Below are 14307 nucleotides of genomic sequence, written 5' to 3' on the forward strand. Positions count from 1 at the left end.
CATCCCACAGACAGAGGGAGTCTGTGCTGGGCAGGTTGAAAGGGACAGCAGGAGACGGGATAAGAATGCTTCTGCTCACATGTGTGTCCCGCTAGTTCAGCGTGCAGCTCGTTCGTTAGGACATCTCCACCAAACCACAGAACCACCGCAACGTGAGGTTTCTTCCAAGGGAAGCGGGTCCTGTGTGGGCAGTGATCTTACGGAGCGTCTGAACCAGGTGCGCCTTAGTCTGGAAACGCGAGCAGGTTCTTCAGAGTTTATGGTGGCGTTTGCGGGGACGTATAGTTACTTTACGGCAGGGTGTGGGGGAGTGAGTAGTTGACAGTCTTTCCCAAACATACTCCTTTAAGGCAAAGGCGAGGCTGAGATGGGGCCCGTGTGTCTTCCCTGGTGTTTTATCTGTTCCATCAGTTGTAAGGTTCCCGAAGTATTTTCTCTGCCTTCCCTGTTTCGTTTCTCAAAGTGCTTTCACTGTTGTGTCCACGATCAAACCTCAGACCAGCACAGAGAGGAAGTCCCCAGTGGGGGGCCTACTTGGCGTAAGCATGCACAATTAGAACGTTTGTAACCCGTTAGCTACATGGAACCCAATTTTCTTTAAGAAGTCTCCTGTCATTATCTCAGTCTGTAAGTGAGGAAGATTTGAAAGTCCCGGACAGGTAACACTGGGAGATGTTGAGTGGGGAGGACTGCAGAGGACAAAGTAGCTTGGGGTGTCCTGTGCCCTGAAAGGGCGCCTCTGGGTCCTCGTGCAGATCCTGTTCCCATTGCAAAGGCTTCTCCCTTCAAGGTTCCCCTGTGGCTCCTTGTATGGTTATTTGGAAGGATTCTTTGCCAGAAAATGTTAGGTGATCTGCAATTAGATTCTTCTTCCCCTTTCTTGGAATCTCATGTGTCCCGAACAGAATGTGTTGGCTATTATTTTGGGTTTGGGATTTCCCTTTTGAGCAATTCTTTATGCCTGGCAACTTTCAGAATAACACTCCCTAGACACACACACACACACACACACACACACACACACACACACACACACGATCTCTCTCATTATTGTGACGTCAAAAGCGGTCAGTATTTGACTACATCCTGCACTGACTTCCTTAGTGTCTCAGGCAACTGTCTCTCTCTCTGCTTTCTTTCTCTTTCTTTTTTCCTCTCTTTCCTCCCTCTGTCTCCATCCCTCTCCCTTTCTCTTTTTTCAGTAGACTAGCCTTTATGCCTACACTTACTGAAGACAGTCTCACTTGAAATACTGTCGATAGTGACTGCACATTATGACTTACTCTTGGGTGATGTTGCTAAATCTTTTGCTTCAAGGAAAACGTTAACTGATGTTACAATGCTAATAATAGAGGCTTGCCTCTCTTAAAAATAATTATAGATCAATAAGTTATGGGGTGAATTAGAAAATAATTATAAAATAATTTACTGCACTGCTCCTTTAAATATTGATGATAATTAATTTATAAGGCTTTTCCCCCCTCTTTTCGTAACTATTGAGTAAAACAGCAGTCACGAAGGCAGGTACTGTACTGGTGTTTCCAGGGTGTGCCCGTCTGCCAGGCTGTGCCGCCCCCGTCCTGCCGTGCAGAGGGGGATCTGGAGGGCTACTGCACCAGCCTTAACTTGCTGACACCTGGTGATCCCCTTCAGACCCTGGAAACGCAGAGCCGATGTGCTGTGTTGAGGTCCTAGAGAGCGGGGAAATGCAGACAGTGTCTGAGAGTAGGGAGCCCAGCCTGGGGCAGAGTGGGGTGACGTGCAGCCAGAAATGTGTGCGAGGAATCTTTTTTAGAAGCCAGGACACCCCTGCTTCAAAGAAATCTAGTGATTTCTGTGGGAAAGTGAGGAGCGAGGTTTTCCAATCTGGAGTTTAGCATCCGCTGGCCTCCAGTGATGGAAGTGAGGAGAAGCGGACACGGGTGCGAGAGCAGGGCGAGAGCCTCCCACCGGACGAAGCTGCAAGCTTGTGCCCCTGCCGCTGGCCTCATCCTCAGAAGGGCAGTCGCGCTCGTCCGCTTCACCTGGGGGATCTCTCTCACCGAAGGGGATCCCCGTGCACAGCTGCTTGTGATCACAGGGCTGGTGCTACCATGGACCCTGTGCTCTGAGATTGTGTCGGAGGAGTTGACCCCAGATGGCTGCCCTATGACCGGCAGAGAGGGACACACTGAGGTCTCTGGCACAGCAACCCAGGGGTGTGCTTCTGTGTTATGGGTACAATTTATACAGTAACTGGCACGATCAATGAGGTCTTCACACATGGATTCAGAACTGGTGTTGAGGGCTGACCGGTGCTTGCTTAGCTGTTGGGTCTGTAGTGGGAGGGGTGGCTCCCTCAGAGGCTCCTTGGGGGCTGGCTGACCGGTGCTTAGCTGTTGGGTCTGTAGTGGGAGGGGTGGCTCCCTCAGAGGCTCCCAGAGGCTGAGCTCTTGCTGGGCACTGTTAACTTGCTTAAATTGTCGAATTCCAAAACAGAAGTTGTCAGAAAAAGTGGTAATTATGTTTACTCCTAATACACCTCAAACTAAATCTAATTTTGTTCTGTTTTGTTTGTTACTCAGGTGAAATTCTCCTTATATAAAGTCAGTCACTGAGAAGTAATTCAGTGGCATTTGTATATTCACATTGGGGTACAACCATCACCTCCATGTGGTTCCAAAACGTTTTCTTCACCCCAAAAGGAAACCCCAGACCCATTAGCGGTCACTCCGTGTTTCCTTCCTCCCAGACCCCGGAAACCAGCAGTCTGCTTTCTGTCCCGATGGGTTTACTGTTCTGGACGTTTCATGCAGATGGACTCCTACTGCGTGGGTCCCTTTGTGACTGGCTTCTCTCACGTAGCCCTGTTTTCCAGAGGCATCCACGCTTGGGCGTGTGCCCTTCCTTTCCTTTTGTGGCTCAGCGCTACCCCGGCAGGTGGACAGGGTATAGTGGCATCTGCTGGTGGATGTCAGGTCATGTCCACCGTCCAGCTGCGGTGACTGATGCTGTTCAGAGCATATGTGTGCACGCGTCTGTGTTCAGTGTGTCCGGGTTGGTGGGTCACGTGGTAACTCTGTGCTTCGCCAGACCTTTCCTCAGCATCTCACATCCCCACCAGCAGTGGACGACTTCCAGCTTGTCCATATCCCTTCTGAAGTTGCCCGTGTCCCAGGCTGGACCGTGGTCTGGCTGGAGTCAGGAGATGGGGAGCTTGGACCTGGGAGCTGCCCGGGAGCTCTGGCTGAGACTGTGGATCCCTTTCCACCGTGACATTCTGAAATCTGTGACCTCATCATCTAAGGGGCGGCCCCCGAACACTGACACTTGGGTCCCTTTCCTTGGTCCTCATTTCCATTCTTGAAATTCTTGCAGCCATCCTGGCTCTTCCTCCACGTGCAGTAACTTTGGCAAGAATTTAGGGTCGGGTAAAAGGGGGTCAGAAGATTGATTCCCAGACTGATTGGTAATTCAGATCAAAAAACATTGATTGAGCACCCGTTCTGTTTGTGGACGTGGTTGACTTCACAGTTTCAGGGGAAAGGCCCCGCTGCCCCTTCCCGACCTGTGCTTCTGACCGTGGGGAGGCCCGCCCACTGGAGGCCACAGCTCGATGTTGAATTAAAGATGAGAGATGCACGGGTGTGGCCGGCAAAGAAGGAGGGACCCCTGCATCCAGCTGAAGAGGGTACAGCCTTCAGCGCGAGGTTCCGGGACCCTCCTGGCTCCTGGCCCTGGCCGCCCCCACCTAGGTGCGCTGCACAGGTGGGGGTTCTGAGACGGGGGTCACGGCTACGGAGGCAGGGCACCACCTTACACATGCTTGCAGCTCGTGCGTGGGGGTCGTATGTGGGGCGTTTGAGGGAGACAGAGGGGCCTTTGCAGAGTGCAGCCTGGCATGGATTTTGGTTTCTCCAGATGTGTTCGGAAGCTCATTCTCTCCCAGCTCCCCTTACCTGTGAGGCAGGGCTGTACAGCAGATGCCACCAAGGTTGTTGGGGGGGGGGGGAGGAGTGGACTGGGACTCTGCTGCTGGAGGTGGGGAGTAGCAGGTCGCTGTCTGCTGGGTGTGGCCTGCGTGTGGCCCCAGCCCATGCCCCCTCCTGCCCTCCCGCACTTGTTCAGGGGGGCGCCCCGCGGCTGCCCCCAGGGCTCGCTGCCTAGCCACCCAGAGGGGGACATCGTAGGCCGCAGACCTCAGACCTGGGTGCTTGGGGAGGCTCTGATGCGGGGTCCGTGGTGCCCTGGGCGTGGCCTGTCCTCACACCTGCCTGGGGAGGCACCGGCTGCCGTACCGTGTGCTCTCTGCACGGGGGTAGCCACACGCGGCTGGACGGGCAGAAGGGCAGGTGGGCCTGGTGTGGGTTCTGGCCCTTCGGCCTCTGAGCCGAGCGGCTTTACCTTCCTCGCTTGGGTTTCCCTGTCTTCCAAGTGGAGGGAATGGTGGAGTCTGCCTCGGAGTGTTTTCCTGGGAACTGAGAGCGTAGCAGTGAGGCAGCGACTCTAGTAGGCGTTCGTGTCCCCGGACACCGTTTGGAGCATCAGCCCGTAAATCTACACAACGGCTCTTCCGTGGCCAAGGCGCATTGTGGAGGTGGGAAAATGACAATGTAACTCAAACCGTCAAAGTGAAGCTGTGGAGTCTCTGCAGAAATTCCAGAGTGGATGGTGTGGGAGGCCCCTACGCCCGCTCAGGGAAGCGGGAGAGACTGCAGAGGGGGTTTGTGAAGAAACGGCCTTGAACGGGAGCCTGGAGGCAGCACGCTGTGATGGGGGGAGAGAATATCCTGGAAAGGCAGAACTCGAGGAGCACGTATGTTTAGGGGAGGACGCGGTGTGCCTGAAGCCCCCTCTCGCTCGGGTCTGGGTGCGGTCCTGGGCCGGGGGTGTGAGGTTGGTGGCAGCGTGGTGCGTGGTGCCTCGGGGACGGTGACCTGGCAGCCGTTTGCATGAGAGGGCGCAGTCTGGAAGGAACCGGAAATGAGATCAGACGAGCAAAGTCAAGTCTTACGTGTTTAACAATGGTTCTGTAAATGCGGTGACTCATGGCCATTAATGCGGGCAGCTCAGCGTGAGTGGCCGGCCGGACAGGCGGACGTCTCCGAGGTGGGGTGGGGTGGGCCTGGTGGCCGTGGAGTGGAGCTTGGGAGGGAAGCTTTCTTTTTTCTTTCAACTGGTGGCATGGAGAGAGAAATTTTAATAAGGAAATAAGCATCGATACGTGTACATACACAAGACGCCCCTCACCCGTCTACGCTGCACAGGTTGGCGCAACCCTATCAAAAACATACCATGACATAAAGGTTTCAGTAAGTTGTTCTTGGCATTTTCACCCAGACGGGTACTTAGGTAGTTTAGGTCTTGCTAGGACTGGGTTATTCATATCTTTAAGAGTGTATGATCATGTTTTCTAAAATGGCTCAAGCCGACCTGTCTAAAGCAGTAAGCCAATAGGACGCCGTGGTCATCACGTGGAAAAGAAGATCATTATTCTGTATTAGGTCAGAAGGAGGTGTTTTGGAGAAAGGGCAGCTTGGGACATCAAGAGTCGGAGTGAGTCATTCCAGGCTAGGGTACTGTGGTCACTAGCAGTGGTTACCAAGAGGCTGAAGGTAAATGTCCTCCAAGGAACTGCCCGTGTCTGGCTTCGTGGAGGTCAGGCGAGGGACTGTCTCCGTGGTCCTCTGTAAGATGAGGCAAGTTTTTTTATCCTCAAAGGGGTCTTTGAGGTTGGTGTCCGGATCGGCACGGGGTCGCTCCTGGCGTGCTCCTCGCAGTAGCACACGGGGTCCGTGAATGCCTTTGACACCTTTATTCTCTCCCCGGGGGGTGGGGGCTCCATCCTCGGTGGCACAGTTCCCCGCGCCTGGGCGATGCTGCTGGTGCTCGCCGTTTCGCTCGACATCGTCAGGTGTTGTTTTTACCTGGAACCAGTAAGACTTCCTGGGCCCACCGTTTTCAGGTTGAAAGTGGCAGGATGAATCACCTGTGCCCGCCGTGCGGTGCCCACCCGCCTTCCGGTGCGGCCTCCCCCTCCGCCGCCAGGGACTCGGCGTCCAAGGGCTCCTCGGGAGGGGACTTTCCGTCACGCCCATTTCCGTGTGGACGCGGTCCTGAGACGGTGCTGGTGTCCTGGGGAGGAGAGGTACTCGACCGAGTTCTGTGCACTTTGATTTCCCTGATTATTTTGAATTTCCAAGTCAATTTTGGATCTGGGGTTCTCAATGTACCCTCCGGGAGGGGGACCCCGCTCCCTCAGGAACAGTATTTCAGTGAGGAAGCTCCCGTTCGTGGGGCAACTTTCCACGACAAAGAAATGTCGCTCGCATGTGCACTTGGAAAACGCTCTTATGATTTAAAAATATATTGACATGGAAAGACTTGGCCAAGTGGCCACGTTGCAAGAACTCAGTGTTGATATCAGCAGAATGTGATGTATTCCCTCTCAAAATAAGATCATTGGGGATAAGCTATGAATAATTTCCAAGTTTATTTTCACACGGTATTTGTTTTTAGTAGCACGCTGGGACTTAACGTGATGACAGACAACTGTTGTGTTTTTCCGTTTCCCTCACTGGAGCTAACAAAGGGCACCAGACAGTCCCTTGGCTGGAACCTCCTTTCCCTCTGCCGGCACCAGGTGGCGCCGTGTTGCAGGTTCTTGAAACGTTAATTTATTGTTTTAAAAATGGAATTCAGGAATTAGGGCTGCTGGTATTCCAGGTTCACTAGATTTTGGAGAGTGTTCCAAGTGCTGGGTAAGAGATTCAAAGACTGTATTTAAGATTTTTTCCCCCAGTCTCCATTCTCATCTGTTAGAGTAGGAAAACTCTTTCTTCCCAAATCTTGATTTTCAGGAGGGGTGGGAAGAGAGTGTCCCTACACGTGGCCTGTGCGAAGCAAAACTTTGATGCTTTTGCACCACCGCCTTCCCATTTTTCTGTTCTGTTCTCCCGTTCTACTTGTAGAAAAGTGATTTATTAAGGGTAACTTATACTAAAATGTTAGTGACTTACTTTTACTAGAGGAATGGATGCACAGAATAACGTTTGGCACAAAAGATTGGAGTTTTAGCCCTCGGTGACAAACTGGTTTGGAAAACATGTTTAAGATTTACTTTTACCTCTAACCTGAGCAGTATTCTTTTTATCTGGACAGATAACAAAACCATACGTCGTTTAGTGTGATGAATACATTTTGCTCAAGGCAGATTTGGTTTTCCTGGTTTTCACAAGAATATTAAAGCCAAGAACGGCCACTGTGGGTTCACAATTAACGAATAAATATTTTTGAAGCGTTGATTTGAAGTCTGAGAGGATCTGTGTACAAAATGGAACAGGAAAAGACGTCTGAATACCCAGGAACGCTGTAATTGATGTGTTTGAATCTTGAAAACACTATTTATCATTGTAGCTAATGCAGAGTAATATATACTGCCGACGCTTCAAAAGAACGGGGTGAATTCCGTTGTTAAAATTACAGTTCTATTGTGCATTCTGTCGGGTTATCCTTTATTTTTACAAAAATAGTCCTCCTGCTGAACATATATTTTGAGATTAAGAAGTGCCTATTCTTTCTCACAGGAGAATATTTCTCACCCCTCAGTTCTTAAAGCAGATGAGTGCTTTCGAAAGATGACTCTCGCGGCATGCAGGACGGAATGACTGAGGGAAGCGAGAGTTGGGAGATAACTCCCTTCTCTTAGCCATTTATTTGGAGGGTACTTAATGAACACCTACTATGTGCCAGGCATTGTACCAGACAGCGGCGACACGGTGGTCAGTTCTAATGTTTATTTATTTTTGACAGAGAGACAGACAGCGCGAGCAGGGGAGTGGCAGAGAGAGAGGGAGACAGAATCGGAAGCAGGCTCCAGGCTCCCAGCTGTCAGCACACTGACCGACGTGGGGCTCGAACTCAGAAACCGTGGGATCATGACCTGAGCCAAAGTCGGACGCTTAGCCAACGGAGCCGCCCAGGTGCCCCGCTGGTCAGTTCTAAGTAAGGAGAGATGAAATCCTTCATGAGATGTTGAATGGCTGCATTAGGGGGCAGCAGGGACACAGGACGGGACAGACCCCAGAGATTCTGGAAGTGGACTTGCCAGAGTGTGGGGTGTCTTGAACGTGGAGCAGGGATGGGGATGAGCACATGACGGTCCCGCTGGTTCCTCCCTTCCCTGAGCACATGGGGAGCGGGCAGGCATGTGGACAGAGCCCTCCCGGGAGTCATTCGGAGTCTGTATTTGTTCCCGTCTCCACTCGTGCTCCCACTGGCCGTCCCGCATCCACATCTCCTCGTTCCACAGTCAGTTAAGGGGAGGAGTACTGTTAATTTTTTTAATGTTTATCTATTTTTGAGAGACAGAGCATGAGCAGGGAAAGGGTGGAGAGAGAGGGAGACACAGTATCCGAAGCAGGCTCTAGGCTCTGAGCTGTCAGCACACAGCCCGACACGGGGCTCGAACCCGTGAACCAGGGCTTGAACCTATGAACCGTGAGATCATGACCTGAGCCAAAGTTGGACACTTAACTGACTGAGCCACCCAGGCGCCCCTGATGGGAGGATTACTATTAATAATTTTTTAAACTGTAGCCAACCACTGAAAAACATACCCAGATACAATGGTGTTGGGTTTCCATGATGGGAACGGTACGTAAACGTCTATGTTTATTATGTTCACACGGAGGCCATGTCTTTAACATGAAAAATCCTTAAAGCACGGTATCTGGTGCCTCTCTGTCCCCAGTCGCCGTGGAGTAGAGGCCTGCAGCTCTCAGAGGATGGGAAGGGATGACGTTTCCTGACTCAGTCATTCAAGTACTGGGCGAGCGTACTCTGTGTTTGTGCTGGGCTGCATCTTGCACGGCATAATCCTTACCCTGGAGACTGTCACCAGGCTGTGTGCCCGCCAGCTCTGTGACCTTGGGCATTCCCTGGTCCCCTAGTTCACACCTGTGATAAGATATGTGAAGAACCCGGAGTCGTTCCTCTTTAACATCAGTTCCCTTCGCCCGCAAGCAGGTGACAGGCTGGTAACTGGGACAAAAAACAAGTCACCATGAAAGAGGCACTCACTCCCCACCTGTCACAGTGAAAGCAGCTTCCGGAACGGGAATCCCAGTCGGGGCTTCACTTCTTTTCTGCTTTATCCTTTTCTCAGGCCTCCGAGGACACGGGTGTGGGTTTGTAAAGCTTCTGACAGTGGGAGCCGAATGGCTCGTCCCAGCTCTGGGGGGCGGGCGGCGATGACTGATGTCAAGGAGGGCTGACTGTTTCTCAATTACGTGCAGGGGAAACACAGAGAAGAAAGAACAGCCCACATCGCCATGGAATTCGTTCCTTGTATGTTTACCGTGCGCTCGGGGGGTGTTTTCTTACGCGTGCAGGGAGAGATGCGGAGGGGCACCGTTGCACGTGCTGGTTGCTCCCCTGCGCTGACCTGTCCCCCTGCCTTGCTCTGGGCCTGACCACTGAATTCGGGTGCTGGGGACGGCTCTCGAGAGATGTATTACTGCACACACGTGGTCCTGTGACTCTCAGGACGACAGAGTCTGCAGACTTCAGTCTGGTGCATCTCGTCTACTGTCCACACCACCTGGAGACTGCGGGGAACGTGGCACACGGGCACGCGGGGGCTTCTCAGCAGACGGTCACCAGCCTTCTAGGAAAATGAGGCCAGGATGAGCCGTGCAGGGTGATGCGCGGCAAGAGCGACCGGGGTCGTGCGGGAGGGCTGGCTGTGGACTTGCGTCATGCCGGCACCTGTGGAGCCAAGGGGCCTGACCCGGGCCACGCCGGCGATGGGGACGTGGGGCCTGACCTGGGCCACGCCGGCGACGGGGACGTGGGGCCTGACCCGGGCCACGCTGGCGATGGGGACGTGGGGCATGATGGTGATGGGGCTGTGAGGTATGACATGGGCCACGTTGGTGACACCACGTTAGACGCGTCCCCTTTGCTGAGGGTGCTGCACAAAGAACCCCGGAGGCCCCTGGTCCCAGACGCCTCCCCTTCGTCATCCACTTATAGGCACCTGTGTGGTGCACTTGGCCGTGGGAAAAGGGCGAGCCCGTGGCCACCGAGGGCGTCTTCCCTGCCATCCTGCAGGGTCTCACCCTGGCCGGCAGAGCAGACTTCTGTCTGCCTGGATCTCTGGCGCATGTGTGACCGCATCATGCGCAGCCGGCCCGGGTGGCGGGTTCGTGCAGTGCCCCCCCCCTCCCCCCCCCCGGGGGGACAGCCTGCACCAGCCGGTTGGTGGCAAGTGTCCTCCGTCTCCCTCAGAGCCCAACGCACCTTCTGGGGTGGCACTTTCTCTTCCACCTGCTTCCTTTGTGAGCCGGGGGGGGCCGCAGGGCTGAGGACTGTCCCTGAGCCACGCGGCCCCTCTGTTCCGCCACCAGGGACCCCGGCTCCCCCAGCCTCCCGGCGCTCAGAGGATTCCAACCGTTCCCTGCGGGGAGCCCACTTCAACTCCTGAGCCACAAACAGCAGACACGCGAGCCACCCTCGCAAGGTATTTTCCCTGTGCCCTTCTCTTTCTCCCCCGGGTACGAAGTGCTCGCTTTAATGACTAATTTACAGTAGGAACTTGGAGGTGAGGCTGCTGCGACCCGCGTCTTGTACGCAAGGCGGCTGCATTTATTTGCCACAGCACGATTCCCTTCGAAGAGAAACGGCAGAGTTTTTGGTTTTTTGTTTTCAATATATTTGGAGATTTAGCCCATATGACGGGTCTCTTTCTGAATGGGCTTCTAACACAGTGGTAGCTTTTGTCTCAGAGACGGTAGGAATAATAAAATGTAGTCACTACTAAATTATGTCATGGACTGCAGTAGATTTTTACCATTAATTGGATCTAGGCCCTCTGACCTTTTCACAGGAAGCAAACTAAAGGTATAATAATTTTTATAAAGATGAGCTTTCTGTACTTCCAGTAATTTTTTTTAAAACATTGAAATAATTTCTGGACAATGAAAGAACTCTGGCTTTATTGTTCTTGAGATAAATAAAGCTTTGAGTTTCAAGGCTGTCACATGTGTTCTTTCTCTCCCTCCATATCTGCGGCCACCTCCTTCCCCGGGTGAAGATAATAACGGGGGGGGGGTGGGGGGGGTGGGGGGCGTGAATCAAAGGTAGCTCACATTCAGGAAAATCTAATTGAACCAAAATTATATTTCTACCAGTGTAGTTTTTAAAATGAACTTATTCAGACTCTTCCCCAAAATAACAAGCCAACGTTTGACAAACATAAATGTACATATTCAGTGGGTATTTTTTTCTTTGAAACTAAATACTTTATATAAGATTTATAAAACTCTGAAACCAAGATCCTGAAAGCAGGCTAACGCATTGAAACTCTTTGGTGGCCTTTTGAAATAGCTTGGCGTAAGCAGGGGTACTTGGTCTGAGCTCATTTATTGCAGATTCCAGTTTGCTCTTTTGTTTTTCTTTCTTTTTGAATTCCATCTGTTTTGCATGGTCTTTGCTGTGCATCCTGGTCAGGCCACGCTGACGCCCATGAGCTGCACCAAACACCGCCTTTATCGTTTTCCAAATGATGTTTGTGAGTCACTTGGTAGAACCGACCAAATCCAGGGGCTGATCCCCACCCGCCATTAACATGATACTGAGACGGGCTGACTTTTCTGAGCTTAAAAGCATGATGAGCTGGTCAGACGCTAGGTTTGTAAGAAGTGCTTGGGAGCCATTGGTTGATGGTTTAACGCCAGAGAATGTGTGAAAGAAAAGAAGAATCCGTATTTGTGGCTGAGTTCCTCTGCTTCGCCATCAGTGGGACTGGCGTTCCCGAGGCCCTGGCCACTTCGAGGATCCCAGCCATCCCAGGCTGGAACATATGAAGGGTTTTCAAGGCACCATACGTGGCATCTTGCGCTTGAGGAGTGGGAACATCCTGGCAGAGCTGATCAGATAATTGTGTGCTTCTCTTTTGTGTTCATAAACTTAACTGAAATAAGCAAACAATCTGACCTTTAGATGTGAAAGCACTGCCTTGAGATAACGGTATCGATTTTGTCACTTAGGACTCTTGCACAGAAGTTTAGAACTAATCATCTTGTTTTGCAGTTAACTCATCTGCAAAATGTCTTTGTCTATGTGCATGCACTTAGACACGTGTATTTTTATGAAATGATGTCAAAGACAAAAATTCATCTTTTTATATTCCTCACTTGTGCAGCCGTGGAGAGATAATTAACAACATCTATGAAGTAGTTTGTAAGTAAAGACACGAGATAAGCAATTAGTCATACTTTTACCGAACCGTCAAAGGTGGTTTGTAAGTGAGGTCAGCAAGACGCTAACTACATGGTTGAGTGCGTTATTTGAAGTAAAGATGTGTGATCTTTGAGTGAAGTTATTAATGATGTGACAAAAATCTTGAAAAACACTCGTTCCAATGGGGAACCAGAGTCAAGGCTTTGCACTGACACGTTAGCCGCGGGGAAGCAGCTCTGGGGAATAGAGCGCTATGTTTGCAGATATTTGCCGGAACGGTACAGAGGAGGAGAAGCAATCACTCTGTTCATCTGCTCAGACTTTTTGGCTAGAAGTTTGTCATGATAATGTATTACACAGCTAGTGGATTTCTGACGGGCTCAGAACTTTCTCTCCCTCGGTCCACATTCAATCAGCACGGATACAGATTGTGCTAGTGAATTATCAAAAGCTTTCATCTGGTGGTAAATCTTGTTCTGCCGCTGCAATAACACAGGTGGCGTGATGGAGAAGAGGGTGGTCGGGTGCGTGAGCCCGGCTGAAAGGACCAGGCAGGGTCAGGACGACTTAGCCAAGGCCATGGATGGGGAGGGCAGACACACAGGGCAAACAAGAATTTATTCTAAAAATCCGAGTGTTCTTACAGAGTATTCTAGCTCCTGCATTTCCCCCAAGTAAACACACTTTGGGTAGACTGCAAAAGAGGAAGTATCCCTGTCAACAAAGAGAAGGCCTTCTCTCGGTGGGGGTGGCGGTGATGCGAAACTCCATCGTGAGTCACGGACGACACGCGTCTTAGTCCCCGGACTGACCTCAGGGAAGAAACCCTGCCTCTCCTTCCCTCTTCCCTCCAGTGTCTCCAGGCTGGGGGACCGAGGTGCCAGCCAATGGTGGCTGCCCATGTGTTCTCACATAATCAGGTTATACAGGCAATGAGAGCTTTTCTGCCTTGAGAAGAATTGGAGAGAAATGTGTTTTCTAGAGGATTTGGCAGGAAGCGTTCTGCTGTTGCTTCCAGTTTACCGCACAGGAACCATTTATTAGCACAACAGATCTGCATTGATCGTGAGCCATTAGAACCTGCCTCATTTTCTCTGTTTCCAAATTTACTTTGTTTGCCCGGACCTTCCCGGTGCTCCTGACAATTAGCCAGCTGGTGTTTTATTCCCCATCACTTGAGTTTTAAAAATTTTTTTCAGTATTTATTTTTGAGAGAGAGGGAGAGAGAGAGAGGGAGAGAGAGAGAGAAAACAAGTGGGGGAGGGGCAGAGAGAGGGGGACACACAGAATCCAAAGCAGGCTCCAGGCTCCGAGTTGTCAGCACAGAGCCCGACACAGGGCTCGAACTTGCGAACCGTGAGATCATGACCCGAGCCAAAGTCGTACGCTCGACTGACTGAGCCACCCAGGTGCCCCTGTTCCCCATTACTTTAGAACAAAGCGTGGGAAGGCAGAATATCCAGAAATGATCCCCTTCTGGGCACAACAGCACTACTCTTTTGTATTTTTTGCAACACGCAGTGCTCCCTGAAGCTACGGTCTCTCCCCTGTTGTCTGTGCGAAGCTGTGTCTGTCCTGTGTGACCTGTAAAAACCGAGCGGCCTTTGACAGCCGCCAGTGACCGAGGCCGCCCCAGCCGCCGCTGCGCCAGTTCAGACAGTTAACACCAGGAAGACAACAGCCTCGGTTCGCAGGGAGATAATTGGAGCTTGTTCTGAGCAAAAGGAAATCAAGTATTTTAAGTGGCCGGCGGGCCAGGGGACTCAGGTACCCCGTGACATCTGATAGGCGGGGTCGTCGCCCGTGTTGACAGCTGAGGTTTAGGAGAAAATGCTGCCCGGTAAAGAATGCTCTTCTCTTCCAAAACATCCAGCTATTTGTTTGAATATTGTCGGCTTCTCAAGAGGGGTTTTCACTCGTGTGTGGAGCTTCAAATGTGCATTTCTTCCTTGCGTCTTGCGGAAGAAGCCAGAGTTGGAAACTTTATCACAGAAACAACCCTTCAGGGGAACGTCAAGTGAAGATGTTGTTCTTACAACTACTTCTTGGTGTGACATTTGCCAAAGCCTCTTTTACACACGCACG

The 14307-nt window shown here is 51.6% G+C and overlaps 1 pseudogene; it reads right to left on the reverse strand.

The window, feature by feature from the left end:
- Positions 1-5545: 5545 nt before the first annotated feature.
- On the reverse strand, positions 5546-5898 carry LOC128314668 (guanine nucleotide-binding protein G(I)/G(S)/G(O) subunit gamma-12-like; annotated as a pseudogene).
- Between the last annotated feature and the right edge of the window lie 8409 nt (positions 5899-14307).

Source organism: Acinonyx jubatus, chromosome A2, assembly GCF_027475565.1.
Source record: "Acinonyx jubatus isolate Ajub_Pintada_27869175 chromosome A2, VMU_Ajub_asm_v1.0, whole genome shotgun sequence".
Taxonomy (NCBI): domain Eukaryota; kingdom Metazoa; phylum Chordata; class Mammalia; order Carnivora; family Felidae; genus Acinonyx; species Acinonyx jubatus.